At 40.8% G+C, this 16,424-nt stretch overlaps 1 long non-coding RNA gene and 1 pseudogene across 2 annotated transcripts in view; one reads left to right on the top strand and one right to left on the bottom strand.

Annotated features, from left to right (window-relative positions):
• Positions 1 to 16,424, top strand: part of LOC102162742 — a 452,540-nt gene that overhangs the window by 56,425 nt on the left and 379,691 nt on the right. The gene's annotated exons all lie outside the window — the stretch shown is intronic.
• Positions 6,756 to 12,732, bottom strand: LOC110261272 (annotated as a pseudogene).

The following is a 16,424-nucleotide window of genomic DNA, read 5'->3' as shown; positions in this document are numbered from 1 at the left end:
TTGTTGTTGTTGTTTTTCAGGGCTGCACCCACGACCTGTGGAGGCTCCTGGGTTAGGGGTCTCATCGGAGCTACAGCTGCCGGCCTACACCACAGCCACAGCAGTGCCAGATCTGAGCTGCATCTGTGACCTACACCACAGCTCATGGCAATGCTGGATCCTTAATCCACTGAGCGAGGCCAGGGATCAAACCCGCAACCTCATGGTTCCTAGTCGAATTCGTTTCCGCTGCACCATAGCAGGACCACCTCATACAGGGTTCTTGAGTGTGCTTCTTGGGAAGCACCTCATACAAGCTTCTTGGGAAGCTTCCAGACTTTATCAACAGGGTTACCTTGGCAAGGTGCCTTCTCTGGAGGCCATTTAATTCCTTCTCGGAGCTTCATTATCCTTCCCCCAACAACCTTGAAGTTGGCTGTCCTTTGGTACTGCCACCTGCCAGAAAGAAGCCCATTCGGACCTCGTGCTGCCAAGGGCCTCCTTACCATTGGGCCACTTTCCCCCTTGTCTTAGCTTGGTTCTTCCTAAAAGCAGGTCCTAAGAAAGAAATGGGTATGTGAGGTTTACAGGTGGTGTGAGCCCGAGAAGCACGGCCAGAGGATGGGGAGTGAGACAGGGGAGAGAATGGAGCTGCTGCTCGGTCGTTATGACAGTGATTGGGTTCATTCTCGTTGGGGGCCCTGGGAAAGTATGTACAGCACACCTGATTGTGTCACCAAGGGGCAAGGGAGCCCAGGCATTCATCTACCAGCACTTGCCCCTCATGGCCTGAGGGTCTTGTTCGTGACTCCCCTGCGCTAAGGTGAGTTCCTGCAACCAGCAAGACCCCTTGGGCATAGAGACACAGGGAGATGGCGCCATGTCTAGGAATGTTGGCAGTGACCACTAGGGTGGGCGAGGGGCTTTGGAGTAGCACCCATGGGGCCCACTGCACCCAGCCCCTTCCTCTCCAGACCTCCCCTTCCATGAACTCCAACATGTCACACATCTCGCCCACCCAAATGCAAAGCACTCTTCCTCTCTCTCTCTCTGGCTGAGCTTTCAGCTCCCTTCCAAGAGGCGTTTGCTCCGTGAACACCGGCATCTGTTTCAGAGGCGTCACTTCAATAGAGCCACTTCTGTTCCTTCGGACTCACCACTCACCTACATGAAAGGCAGAGTCTCTCAGAAACCAGAATGAAAGGATTCCTCGGCCAGCTTTCCTTTCTGCTGAAAGGATGGCCCCATCTCCCAGATCGCCCAAAGAATCCAGGTTAGCCGGTGGCTCAGCAGTGGTGGGGAAGTATTTCAGGAGTAATCTCTGTCATTTCTCAAATGGCCACATTTGAAAGTAGCGTCCTTCTCGGGTCTCTTCTGCTGGGCCGTTTAAAGGAGATTGTGATGGAATTTCAAGGCTGTGCTTTGGGGATGGGGTCCAGCCCAGCTGCCCCATCTTGCTTGGGCCCTGCGTGCCTGGGCCTTGCCTGAATTTCCTTTCTCTGTATTTTGGCATTTCTTCCTTCACCTCCTCTGGATCTGGAGTCATCTCCAACTTTTTCTTTCCCCTGAGAATTCTGCCTAACCAGTGACGCCAGGCGATGCTGTGGGAGGAGCATCGGGTCTGGAATCAGGCAAAGCTGGATGTGAAACTCCACGCTATCACTCAAGAGCTCTGGAGCCCTGAGCGGCCACTGGCCTCCTGTTTCCTCTTCTCTCCAGCACGTCAGCTCGCCAAGTCACCTCTTTGGAGAGGTGCTTCCTGACACCCCAGCTAAAATGGGACCCACTGCATCATTCTCTAATGCTTACCTTTGTAAGCATTTAAATGCCTTTGTTTACTGGGTTATGTGTGTATGCATCTCACCAGGCTGTAGGCCCTATGATGCAGATACATCTGTGAATATTGTAAAATGCTGTCCATTGCTGTACCACTCAGTGTACAGAAGCGCCTGGTGCATAGTAGGCTCTCAGTCAGTATTTATTGAATGAGTGAGTGAAATAAATCAAACTCTCCAGATGATGGATGGGAAGAGACCCAGAGTGTGTCCCAAAATACAGAAGAATTACACAACTCGGGCTCAAAGACCCATCTCACCAGGAAAAAAAAAATAAGACCGATCCCCTTCTAGCTTTTGTTTGAGGCAGAAAAGGCCTACACGAAGGACACACCAAGTGTTTGATCAGCTGGACTTACTACCCCAGCGTGTCTAAGGTAATATTTCATTGGATTTCACCCTGTATTTGAAAGCAAAACAATTCGCATTTGAAAAATCTCATTACTAGCATCTTCCCTCCAAATCCATTAACGGCGCGAGTGTTTCTGGCAGCCGAGATCACCTCGGATTATAGTATGAAATGCAACTCTGGGGAAAACTGTATGTTTCAAGATGTTTGTACCATTCAATTGTCAAATATTCACACGGTTATGATTCTCAAAGAAAGAACACAATGTAGGGAAATTGGTAACAAAATAAAAGCTCCAGGATGTATTGAGAGAAGGCAGCCAAAGGATTCCTGCCTGACATATCTAATCCCAGGAACGGGAAATTAAAAACCACGCCAGAATATCAATGCTTCACATAGAACATGGCTTTTCTTGAGCACGATTCCAGGTCTCACCCTGCAGAGCAATCGCGGCCTTCACCAGACCTTCGGGTCTCTTGCAAGCACCCTTTTCTCATCCCAGAGGAAACAAGAAGTTTCCTTTTCTCCCACCCAGACTCACTGCAGCAACTAAATCTGGCTTTTCACTAATCTCTCATTTCACATGTCCACCCCTGTCTTGGTGAACTCAATGACATCATACTCAAAGACTCATCAGCCTTTAGAGCTGAAGAGGTTCTGTAAGATTGGGGAAAAAAAAAAAAAAAAAAAAAAAAAGGTGAGGGTTGGGGTTTTGTAGTCAAAGGAATTTGGGAACTACAGCAATGCGACTTTCCTCTCAGAGCTTCCCAGTTCATACAGGCATGTTCAAGGTTCTGAGATGTCCCATGCTCAAGAATCCTGTTTATATTTATTTAACTTAGCATTGTTCCAAATTAGCTGGCTAGGCAGCCTTTAGTTTGACCATATGAAATAGTCAAATTCTATGGAAAACTAGTGTACAAATAGAGATCCCCTAACCTTCAACAGATGAGGCAGAGTTCTCATTGTGGCGCAGTGGAAATGAATCCTACTGGGAACCATGAGGTTGCGGGTTTGATCCCTGGCCTCACTCAGTGGGTTAAGGATCTGGTGTTGCTGTGAGCTCTGGTGTAGGTTGCAGACGTGGCTCGGATCTGGCATTGCTGTGGCTCTGGCGTAGGCTGGCAACTGTAGCTCTGATTAGCTCCCTAGCCTGGGAACCTCCATATGCCAAGGGTGTGGCCCTAAAAAGACAAAAACAAAACAAAAAAACAAACAAAAAAACAGATGAGGCAGCAAAGGACAGGGAAGGTATCAGAGTGCTTGATGACTTGGCTGGTCGGTGGCAGAGCCAGGAAGGACTGGACACCAGGGACCATGACACCCAATTCAGGGATCCTGTACTATCCTCCCTTAATTTACTTCAATTCAGTAAAATTCCACTCAACCCATCCCATCCCACCCTATTCACTCCATGAATATTTCTTAAGCACCTGTCATGGCCAGGCGCTGTTCTGAGTGCTGGAATACACAAGACACCTAAGACTGGGCCATGCAGAATCTGACTTTGCCCCCACAGAATTAAGAGGCTAATTTGGAGCCTCTCATCATTTTCTTCCCATCTTCTCTCCCTCCCCTCTTTCCTCCCTCTCTTCCTCATTCCAGGTCATGTTTCACTCTGAGCAAGGTAAATGGCCCTCAAACTCCACCTAAATCACATCACTCCCTGTGTGAGGACCTTAATTGATTCCTTTTTGTCTCTCAGACCAGGTTTAGTCTGTGGGACTGTGAGCTCCAGGATAGCAGGGCCTGGGCTGGTCTCTTTCACTCTCCCAAGCACAACACCTGTCTCATAGCACCTACTCCACTGATACCCATTCCATGGCTCATGGCTGAGTGTTTGTCTGTCCTGCAAGACATCCTTGGACCTTACACTCCTCTGCTTGGCCTGAAACCCTCCCTCTACATCAGGTAGTAACCTGATGAGCTCTCCATACAACCCCACCTTCGTTTCCTTGTGATTTTTCTTGAACTAATTCTTCAGCGAGAGAGAGCGAACATTCAGTCCCTCCTATGTTGATTCGAATTTCACACCCAGCTCAATTTCTCACCTCTTTTAGAAAGACTTCCCTAAAGTCCTTCCTTCTCCCTTCCTCCCTCCTCATCAGGCACTATACTAGATCCTATGAATATAAATATGAGTCACGAGTAACTCCTGTCTTTATGAATCTCATGGTCCAGTGGAGAAGATAGACAAGTGACTAATTATAATGCCATGACTGAAGTGTACACCAGCTGCCAGAGGTCTGTAAATGGAGAATCAGCTCATGTGGAGTCAGAAAAGGCCTCCAGAGGAAGGGGATGTACTAGCTGATCCTGGAAGTAAAAGGTGAGGTAATACAGAGGGAAACTTGCTGGGGTTGGTGGAGAGGAAAGGAGTAGGAGACCCAAGAGCTGTCCACCAGAGGCATCACATCTAGCAGCTGGGGACCTCATTGTCCTTGAATGTTATTTGGGGTCAGATCTCAAATTGAGTCCCAGTTTTGTGATTTCTGCTTCTTAGACAAGTTACTTCATTTTAGTAAGTCTCATCATTTATGAAATCAGACTATTCTTAGCACAGAGACTGGCACATAGTAGATGCTCAATAAATACATGTTGAACAAATGAATGGATATTTTTCTAATTGTCTTTACTGTTGAAAGTATTTCAAGTGATGAAGTGACTTGTCCTGTGTTAGTTCTCTCTCTCTTCCTAGTTTTATTCCCTAAGAGACGTATAGAGAGGACAGGACATTGTCTATGACTTGAGTGGAGCATGGCTCATCTGCTTCCTCCCAAGAAGATTCTCTACCTTCCATTAGCGTCTTTCTCACGCTCAACTTCAGCCTTGACCTTTCTATCTAAAAATAGATCATAAGGTAAATGGAGCCTATTGTTCACTTCCTCATCCTCTCAATTTTTCTGAGTAAATTGTACTCCATGAATGAAGTAGCACGAGTATTGGCAACGACCTTTTTTTTTTTTTTTTTTTTTTAAATTCCCAGGTGATCAGATTTAACTAAATCTGACTTTTTCTTCCTTCATTCTCCTGACCTCTTGCCCTGCATTAAAATAAAATCCCTTTGTGTCTCAGTCCCTCATCAGTGGTCAGTGGCCGGCTGCTCCTCCCTCTGTAAACATTTTTTTCTCTAACGTGTTGTTCCAGTGAGCTCCGCTGCCCCTTCTGCCCCTGGAGTAGAACCATATTTTAGGCATTCCCTGCCCTTCAGCAGAAACTGGGAGGGCGCAGGTGGCAGAGGACACTTGGCGCTCATCAAGTAAATAGCTGTGCCAATCCCTCTCTCTGGTGTCTCCCATTCGGTATCACGTTTAAGCCTTACAGTGACTCTGGTTGTTGTTGAAATTCAAAGTTCAGGCTTCACCCTGACCAATTAAATCAGAATCTCAGGGGTGGGGTCTTGACGTTGGTATTTTTAAAAAGTGCTCCAGGCCATTCTAATATCAGGCAACATTTTAAATTACTGCCTTCCATCAGGCTGCCTCTCAGAAAGTATGTTTTAGAGAATTTTAGGAGCCATCAATATAAATACCACTCTGAGGAAGAAAAGGTACTTGGAGTGAGGCCATTGGTTGGGGCCATAACTTTGTTCTGAGGCAAGAACAAATGGGTTCTTCAGGGGATAATCTAGTCAATCAAAAATACTCTTTGAATGCTTTTGCCCAAACATAAGGGAACTTGAAGTGCTAACAGTGGATAATAGCCAGGGGATGTCTCACAAAGTAGCACAGGATGGAAGTCTAGCATGAACAGCTCTCCCATGTAACAGGAGAGAGTTTTTGTGCAGTGGACATCCTAAGGGTTGTGTTCAGCTTGCCGAATTCTGAAGATCTGAAGATTCACCACCACAGAAGATCACAGACAGAAAATTCAATCCAGAAAGAAATGGTGTGCATTTTGCAGATCCCACTCTAAAAAGCTTCACAACATCCTTTATTGAGATTAACAGAGAGAGATTCTTACAGGAAGTTCTTGCAAACTCTTATAAGACATGGGTAGTCTTGATTCTGTTTCAGAATCATTTCCCTAAGCTGGATGTGCCTGAGGGTGCCACTAATTATTTGCTGGGAGGGAGTTGAGTTAGTAGTAGAAATGTGCTACAATAATGTTGGCTATTAGTTGTAATTTGTTTGATGTGTATTTGTTTACATGAATCGCATACTTAACTATTTTAATGCTTTCCATATTGTGGATTCATTTCCTGTAATTATGCTATTGGTTAAAAGAATCCCTCCAGGTTTGTAAAGATGGATATTTAAGACCAGTAAGCTCAGCTGAATATGTGTCCAAGTTCTCTAACCCTTGATGGGAAAAGTAGGCAAGCAGTGCCATTATACAGAAGATAGAAGAACTATATTTAGATTCTTTTGGAAGAGCACATAAAATAAGTATACAACAGTCTTGCACCCTTTAGGTTGGAAAAATGGTGTTTTTTTTTTTTTTTCTTTTTAGAGCTGTATCTGCAGCATATGGAGGTTCCCAGGCTAGGGCTACAGCTTCGGACCTATGCCACAGCATCTCGGGATCTGAGCTGTGTCTTGGACCTACACCACAACTCATGGCAACACCAGATCCTTACTTAACCCACTGAGCAAGGCCAGGGATCAAACCTGCAGCCTCATGGATCCTCGTCCAGTTCATTAACCACTGAGCCACAATGGGAACTCCTAAAATGGTGTGTTTAAGTCCACTATCAAATCACAATAGAATTAACTACAGACATACAAATAGATGCCAGAAAAATGTAAAGAACATCCTTTATTTGTCCTTGGATTCATGTCAACTATGTAACAGAGTGATTAAGTGGATGGACACTGAAGCAAGGGTTCTAGAGTCTAAATCTCAGCTCTGCTGCTTACTACCACCTGTGTGACCTTGGGCAAATCACTTAGCTTCTCTGTGCCCCATATTCCTCTTCCTTGACATGGCGATGACAACAGTATGTACAGTCACATTGCTCTGAGGATTAAATCTGCTAATATTTGTAAAACATGCCTAAGAGTGCCTGGCACATAGCAAATGCTATATATGTGTTTGTTAAATATAAACAGATGAACTCCCAACATCAGTTCTCAAATTTCAATGAGCATATGAATCACATGGGGATTTTATAGAAATGCAGACTTATTTCAGTGGGTGTGGGGTGGGGCCTGAGATTCTGTGTTTCTAACAGGCTCCCAGGTAATGCTGATGCTGCTGGCTCAGGATCAAACTTTGGGCAGTGTGGGGTCTACACGCTTCAGCTTGATGGGGGAGGGAAGGGTTTAGGTGTGACACAGCTGTTCTTTTTCACTTGCTTCAGCTCTCCAGCAGCTGTGGGTGGTTGAAAGTAAACTCTTAGAATCAAGCTCTTGAAGAAGAAAAATCTCTCCTTATACCCTTTAATGCTCCTGCTTGTTACTCCAGGACCCAAAACATTCAGTCAGCTGGCTTTACCCTAAACAAGAGAGCAATAAGGTGTGGAGATTCAGATCCCACTAATGGAGCATTTTAGAGACCAGTCCCTGTCTCTCCTTGCAAACATGGTTTGTCCATGGTAAGTTTTTTGGGAGTTACTATGCAAAAAAATGATTTGTCTGGTTTCTGACTTGAGCCACCTCAGCAGGTGCTCTTTTTGTGATCCTGCTTTGATAATTTCCAGGCCTGGAGTTCTGGCTGTGATGCAACAGCATTGGTGGTTTCTCTGCAATGCCAGGATACAGGTTCAATTCCCAGCCCAGCGCAGTGGGTTAAAAGATCTGGCATTGTTGCAGCTGTAGCATAGGTTGCAACTGCAGCTCAGATGTGATCCCTGACCTGGAAACGTCACATGCTGCCAGGCAGCCAAAAAAGAACAAAGATAATTTCCAGGCCCTTAGAAGAGGGGATAGAGGAAAGATGAGACCAGTACTCTCACCCAGTGAGAAAAAAGTTCTGTCCCTACAATCAAACTAACATTCTGGTTATTTGTTCTTCGAATGCATGTTCTACATTAGCTTAAACTTGCATCCACCAAGTAAGTTGATGTAAGTTTCTTTTTTCTTTTTTTTAAAATTTATTTCTCATTTATTTTTATTTTTTAATTTTCACTGTTATAATTTTATTTTTTTAATTACTCAATGAATTTGTTACATTTATTGTTGTACAGTGATCATCACGATCCAATTTTATAGGATTTCCAGTTTCTTTAATTCCCTCTTGATACAGTGCAGATATTTAAAGCATCTGAAAATGGCTACAGAAAAACAGGAGCCGAAAACTTTCAAAAGGCCCAGTTTGTTAAGCTAAAGAATACAGGGGCCCCGGGTAAATCAGAGAATGATCGATGCCATGGTTGTGTTTATTGCGTCCTAATATTGCTGCCAGCTCAGCATTCAAGGGCTCTCCTGTGTGTCCTTGGCCACCTGGGCTTCAGGTAGGTGACTGTACCTACTTAGTAGGTGGTGAAGAAGATTGTGACCTTATGATTTGACCCACCAGCTGTGCATACTTAGAGAAGGGTTCAAACCTTACTAAAAAATCAGCATTTTTTTTTTTTTTGAGTAAGCATGCCTAGACGAAAAGAAGGGGAAGGCATGACAAATGTTAGATAACACTGAAAAATCAATCATTAGCAAAAGCCACATTTTTACGGAAAATAAATATTTCACCATGATTTGGTGCCTTCCATTGAGGACCATCTGTTATTAATCATTGCTTGACTGTGCCCTGATGTTTTCTCAGGTTCTTGTATATGCTTTATTCCCATCTCTCCTTCTTTAAGAAATGGTAGCTCCTTATTTGTTTAATTGACATATAGTTAATACACAGCGAAAGGCACAGGTCTTCACGGTACAGGTTAATGAGTTTTCACAAATGCATGCGGCCATGTAATCCGCATCTCTGTCAAGACACATGGCATTTCCATCCCCCCCAAAACCTTCCGCCTGCTCCTTCCAATCCGCCCTTCTCCCCGCTCCCCGCCGGCTCTCAGGAAAACCCTGCTCTGACTCCTTCCCACAGAGATCAGTTTTGCCTGTTCCAGAACTCCACATACCTCAAATTGTGCAGGATATATTCTTTTTGTATCTGTGTTTTTTTTTTTTTTTAAGCTCATTTGAGGCTCTCATCCGTGTTGTTGTATCCGAAATTTATTCTTCTTTATTGCTGAGTACCTTCTGTTATATGATTGTAACTCCATCGTTTATCCATTCACTTGCTGAAGAGCATTTGGGTCATTTCTGCTTTTTGGTGATTATGATTAAAGCTCATAGGGACATTCTCGTTTAACTCTTTGTGCGCATTTTCGTTTCTCTTGGGTAACTACAGGCTGACCTCGTTTTCTTGCTTATAGCTCTATGGTGCTTTGCGGATTCTGGGCTTTTTACATACGAAGGTTTGCAGCAACCCTGCCTCAAGCAAACCTATTGGTTCCGTTTTCCCAACAGCATCTGCTTACTTCCTGTCTCTGTGTCACATTCTGGTAATTCTTGCAACGTTTCATACTTTTTCATTATTATTACCTTTGTTATGGTGATTGGTGACCAATGATCTTTGATGTTACTGTTGCAAACAGATTGCAACTCACCGAAGGCTTAGATGATGGTTAACATTTTTTAGCAATAAAGTATTTTTAAAATTAAGGTATGTACATTTTTTTAAACATAATGGTACTGCATATTTAATAGACTATAGTAGAGTGTAAACAACTTTTTTTTCTTTTTTTGGTTCTGCAAAAAACTCTCTTGTTTCCATTTTGTCCATGGCTTGGGGGAGGGCCCCAGGGTGGTTAAAAAGCTGCCTAGTAGCTGCACAGAGAGGCTTCAGGCAGAAGCTCTGACACTGGGGGGTATCAGAGGGGGCTCCTCAAAGACCACTGGGCTCTGGACACTGCCAGTCATGCTTGGGGGGAGCCTTTGGAAAAGATACCCGAGCAGCCTGGCCTGAGGGTATCTGCTGCGGACCTGCTGGTCGCCCATCTTCTTGATGAGTTTCACCTGCTCACCCAGGAAGCGGTTCTCCAGGAAGTCACAGAGCTGGGGGGTCTGTGTGGGCAGAAGCCAGGGCATGCAGCTCCAAACGACTTGGTTCAGGTTCTTCTCTAGGACTGTGGCGGCTTCCACAGAGTCCTGGGTTTTACCCTCCTCGTCTTGGGATGGTTCCTGCTCGTCCTGGAAGAGGGCACGGCTGCTGCACCAGTTTTGCATCTTCGAGAGACGCTCTGAGCTCTTGTGATTCTCCTCGGTCAATTTGCGGAATAAGCGGCCCACGCTGACCAGAGCCACATCGTCATGGTGGAAATGGAAGCCCAGAGAGAGGTAGGTGTAGAAAGCCAGCAAATGCATGTTGACCAGGCGGTTGGGGGGTCCCCACCTGTATGGAATAATTGTGACTAGACTGGGAGCTCTTGGTTGGTGGGAAATAAGGAGCTAAGCTCAAAAATGGTGTTGGCTGGTCCCGGAGGCCGAGGATATCTGAGTGGTTGATTCTGAAGGTTGCAGCTAGTTAAAATGTTGGAGGGTGGTCAAGGAAGGGGTGTCCCTGGGTCTGTTCTGTCCAAACACTGTTGAGGCAAGAGACAGAAATCCAAGACCCAGAGTGCACTGCCTTTCATGCACCAAGAAACCAAACAATTTGTTTGACTTGCTTTACGGAAGTACTTGCCTTGTTGTGGTGGTCTGGAATTGAACGTTCAATATCTCTAAGGTATGTCTGTATATAGAAGTGGAATTGCAGCTCACAGGGCAAATAAATATTTACCTTTATGAGAAACGGCTAGACAGATTGCAAAGTGACCATTTTGCTTTCTTGATAGTAATATACCAGAGTTCCTGTTGCTCCATATCCTTACTGATATTTGATGGTATCAGTCTTCAAATGCCAGCCATTATATTGTGTGTATAATCATATACTGTATTTAGTTTAGAACATTTGCATTTCCCTGATGACTAATGCTCTTGAGCCTTTTGACTATGTGCTTATTGGACACTCATGTGTATTCTTTTATGAATTGTCTATTCAAGTCTTTTTACTGATTACAAAAATTGGATTGTCTTCTTATGATTGAGGTTTGTGAAGTTCCTCATATATTTTAGATTCAGATGCTTGTCAGATACGTGTTTTGTGAATGCATTTGTGGATTTTCACCTGGTCTGTGCCTGATTCTTAATAATGTCTTTTCATAAAGGTTTTAGAATTTTGAGAAAGTCTAGTGTATCAAATTTTCCCTTTGTGACAAACGCTTTTTCATTCCTGTCTGAGAAATCTACTTCGAAGCTGCAAAGATATTCTTCTGTGGTTTCTTTTGGCAGTTTTATTGTGTTAAGCCTTTATACTGATGTGTATGATCTATGTTGAGTTAACTTTTGTGTATGGTATGAGGCAAGAGTGGAAGTTCATTTTTACCCCTTATACATAGAGAGCTATTTGTTGCGGTGATGTTTATTGAAAAAACTCTCTCTCCCTCAATGAATTTCTTAGGTTCCTTGACTCCAAATCAGTTGGTTTATGAACATGGATCAGACTGGACTTTGTTCTGTTGCACTGTTTATGTCCTTCGTTGCTAATACCACTGTCTCAGTTACCATGGGTTTATCATAAGTCTTTAAATCTTTCAGTGTACTCTTTTTCAAGGTTGTTTAACTTTTCTCGGTCCTCAAGATGATTTTAAAATCATCTCATAAATCTCGACAAAGAAAAATTAAGATTTTGTAAAATGAAGGTTTAAATACAGTGAAATGTACAGATCTTACAAACATATATATCTGTGTAAGCAACACTTTTATCAAGATATTTCGATAACCCCAGAAAGCTGCACTGTGTCCCTTCCTAGTCATTCTGCCTTCTCAGAAGTAACTCCTTATCTCATTTTTGTCACCCAAGTTTAGTTTTGCCTTTTCTAGAATTTCCTGTAAAGGAAATCAGTAATTCTGACAAATCATACACAGTACACAGAATGTGTATGTTTGTGTGAAAGCTTCCTTTTAGCATAGTACTTTTGCTTTGTCTATCAGAGGTGCATTCATTTTTATTGCTAAGTAGCATTCCACTGAGTGAACACACCACAGTTTGTTCGTTCTTTCACTTCCTCATGAACACCTGGGCTGCTACCACCTGGACTGTTGTGAAAAAGCTGCTCTGATTAAATTTGTGAAATACTTTTTGTGGTTAGGTGTTTTCATTTTTCTTAGGTAAATACCTTAGAGTGGAATTGCTGGTTGTAGACGAAACATATGTTTATCGCTTTAAGAAACTGCTAGAACCCTTTCTAGAAATGTTGTCATGTTTTACAATCCTACAGAAATGGACAGGCATTCTGGGCATTTCATATCTTCACAAAAATTTGGGGTTCATTGTAACAACTTTATATATGTGTCATAACGTCTCATTACAGTTTTAATTTGCTATTCCCTGGTGACTGAAGATTTTTGAATAAATTCTTATATGCATATATGTGTTTTGTAAAGTCTCTGTTTGAACTTTTGCCCATTATTTATTGGATGGGTTTTTTTGTTGTTGTAGAGGATACAGAGATAGAGATATTTGTATTATATATATCCTTTTTCAGATACTATGAATATTTTTTCTCTGTTTATGGCTTTCTTAATCATTTAAAAATGTCTTTTGATAAGTAAAAATCTTTTAAAATAGCATTTTGATGAAGTCCAACTTTTCAATTTTCTAATGGTTACTAAATTCTATATCCTATCTAGGCAACTTCATTTAGGCCAAATTCACAAAAATATTAATGTGTTTCTTCCTTAGACATCTCAGAGTTTTAGCTTTTATGATTAGGTATATGTATCCTGTGACACTGACAAATTCACTTAATTCTATAATTTTTTGTTTTCGATTCCATAAGATTTTCTATGTATATTATTATGTTGTCTGCAAATAAAGGAAGCTTTACTTTAAATTTCTTCTATATGCCTTCCACTTTTTTTTCTTATTACACTGCCTAGAATCTCTATTCAACACTGTACTACAAGTGGTGAGCATGGATATACCAGCCTTTTCCTGATAAAAGTGAGAAAGCATTAAATATAATGTTAGTTGTTAAGTTTCTCATAGATAATATTAGGTTTAAGGCAATTTCCTCTGTTCTTAGTTTGAGAGTTTTTTTCCTCCAGATTTGTCAAAATATTTTTCAGCACCTGTTGAGATTATTATAGTACCCTCTACCTTATTCTATTAATATGACAGATTTTATTAGTTGATATGTGAATGTTAACCAAACTTGGTTCCTGTGATGAATCTCACTGGGTCATGTTGTATTGTATTTTGTAATATTTTGTGGGATTTTTCTTGAAATGTTCATGAGGCATATTAGCTTTCAGTTTTCTTTATCTGGTTGTGACATCCTGTGAGGCTGAAGTTGTCTTCCCCTCCTCCAGATTTATGAACGTATTTGTTTAGGATTTGTATTATATCCTCTTTAAATGTCTGATAAATCACCAGGAAAACAATCTAGGTCTGGAATTTTCATTGTGGGAAGACATTTAATTACAAATTCACTTTCTTTCATAGATAGGTGGCCATTTAGATTTTCTACTTCTTGAGTCAATATTGGTAATTTGTATGTTCCAAGGAATGTGTACATTTAGCCTGAGTCTTCAAGTTATGAGAACTAAGTTGTTAATAATTTTTTTTCATTATTAATGTATGTAGGATCTATAGAAATATGTTCTCTGTCATTCCTGATATTATTTGTGTTTACCTCTATTTACTTCATTAGTCTAGCTGGGGATTTATTAATTTTATTAAACTTCTCAAAGAACCCACTTTTGTTGCCTTTTCCCCCTGATATTTTGATTATTTCCTCTTGTATCACGTTCCATTCTTTATTATGTCTTTCCTCCTGCACACTTTGCATTTAATTTCCTCATTTTAAAATCTTTTTAGATTGAAGCTTAGATAATGTTTACTTTTCTAATATAAACCTTTAGAGCTGTAAGTTTACTTCTAAGCACTGTATTAGCTGCAGCCTACAAATTTTGGTATGCTGTGTTTTACTTTTCTAGTTTAAACTATCTTCTAATCCCCTTTGTAATTTCTCCTTTAATTTATGGGTTATTTAGACATATAATGCTTAATTTGCAAAATTTATGAATTTTCCTGGAATCTTGTTATTAATTTCTAATCCAATTCCATTTTGTCATAAAACAAACTTTGTAGGATTTGAATACTTTTTAGGTTTCAGACTGGTTTTGTGGTCCACAATATGGTCTATTTTGGTGAATGTTTCATGTGCACTTGGGTAGACTCTCAGGTTGAATTGATTGTAATATTGTTCACATTTTGTGTATTCTTTTTTGTTTGTTTACTTACTGTTATAGATGGAATGTTTGTGTCCCCCCAAATTCATATGTTGAAATTCTAACTATATGATGATGTTAGGAGGTGGGGCATTTGGAGGGTAATCAGGTCATGAGGATGGAGTCCTCATGAATGAGACTAGTGTCCTTATAAAAGAGACCCCAGAGATTCCCTTGCCCCATTTACCATGTGAAGGCATGGCAAAAAGACAGGTAACTGTGAACCAGGAAGTGGATTCTCACCAGACACTGAGTCTGTTGATGCCTTCATCTTGGACTTCCAGCCTCTGGAACTGTAAGAAATTTCTATTGTTTATAAGTCACCCGGTTTATGGTATTCTCTTCTAACACCCAAATGGGCTAAGGTGCTTTGTCCCTCCTAACTGGATAAGTACAGTTGACAGGTTTGAACTACCACATGTACACAGATATTTTTGAATAGTAAATACTGCAGTCCTACATGATGCATGATTGACTGGATCCATGGATGCAGAGGAACCTCAGATGTGGAGGGCCAACTATAAATTATTCTTAGATTAACCTCTGTGTTTTTCAAGGGTCAAATATATTGAAATTCGCAAATCTATTTGTAAATCTGTCATCTCTGTCAGTTTTTGCTTCAGTTATATACAAGTATGATTGTTACATCCTCTTGATGAATTGACATTTTTGCCCTTACTACATACATGTTTCTCTTTATATCTTGTAATAGTTATCTTGAAGGCTACATTGTTTAATATTAATATAGCTACTCCAGCTTTCTTACGATCAGTATTTGCCTGGTGCCTCTATCATTTGACTTCTAATCTATTTGTGTACTTGTACACATGAGGTAGTTTGGATTAAAAAAAAATCAAGTCCTATCTAATGAACATGGCCTTTTAATTGGACTTTAAGTTCATTAACATTTAATTAAATTTTTATGTGATTGGATATATGTCACCAGTATTTTTTCTTTTCTTCTTTTTTCCTTTGATTGTTTATTTATTTATTTTTATCACTCAATGAATTTATTACATTTATAGTTGTACAATGATGATCATAATCCAATTTTATATCATTTACATCTCACACCCCCAGCGCATCCACCCACCCCCCAAACTGTCTCCTTTGGAAACCGTAAGTTTTTCAAAGTCTGTGAGTCAGTGTCTGTTTTGCAAAGAAGTTCACTGTGTCCTTTTTTCAGACTCCACATGTAATTGATAGCATTTGATGTTGGTGTCTCATTGTCTGATTTACTTCACTTGGTATGATAATTTTGAGGTCCAACTATGTTGCTAAAAGTGCCATTCCTTTTAATGGCTGAGTAATATTCCATTGTGACTACTTTTGGATTAATTGAACATGTTCCAGTAATCTATATCTCCTTGATTGGCTTAGTAGCTATAACTCTGAGGTCTGTATTTTTAGTATGTTTATTTTCTTTATTTTTAGTGCTAAATATACACCCTTAAAACTTATAATGATGTACTTTTTAATATTTTACTACATCACATTTAATGTAAGAACCATGCAGCAGTATAATGCTATATTACTTATTCTTTTGTGCTATTGTATTCTCACATTTTACTTCCACACATTATAAACCCCAAATACATCATTACTATTTTGATTTAAATAATATTAAAAAATAAATGAAAGGACAAATAGTTATTAGTTACCTATTTTCTATATGTGGTGCTCTTCATTTCTTTGTATAAATATAAATTTCTGTCTGGTATCATTTTCCTCCTTCCTGAATAACTTCCTTCAACATTTCTCATAGTATAGATTTTCTAGCTATGGATTTTTGTGTTATTCTATCTTATAATTTCCTTATTTTGCTATAATTTTAAGGGTATTGCTCTGGATATAGAATTCTAGGTTGACAATGTTTTTGTTTCAGACCCCTAAAGACGTCATTCTTTTTTCTGGGTTGCATTATTTTGGTAAGAAGTCAGTAGAAACTCATATTTTTCTCCTGTATGTTATATGCCTGTTCTCTGGCTG

The sequence above is a fragment of the Sus scrofa genome, chromosome 6 (assembly GCF_000003025.6).
Source record: "Sus scrofa isolate TJ Tabasco breed Duroc chromosome 6, Sscrofa11.1, whole genome shotgun sequence".
Lineage (NCBI taxonomy): Eukaryota > Metazoa > Chordata > Mammalia > Artiodactyla > Suidae > Sus > Sus scrofa.
The sequence above is the reverse complement of the archived record's forward strand: the minus strand, read 5'-3'. Positions and strand labels throughout refer to the sequence as shown.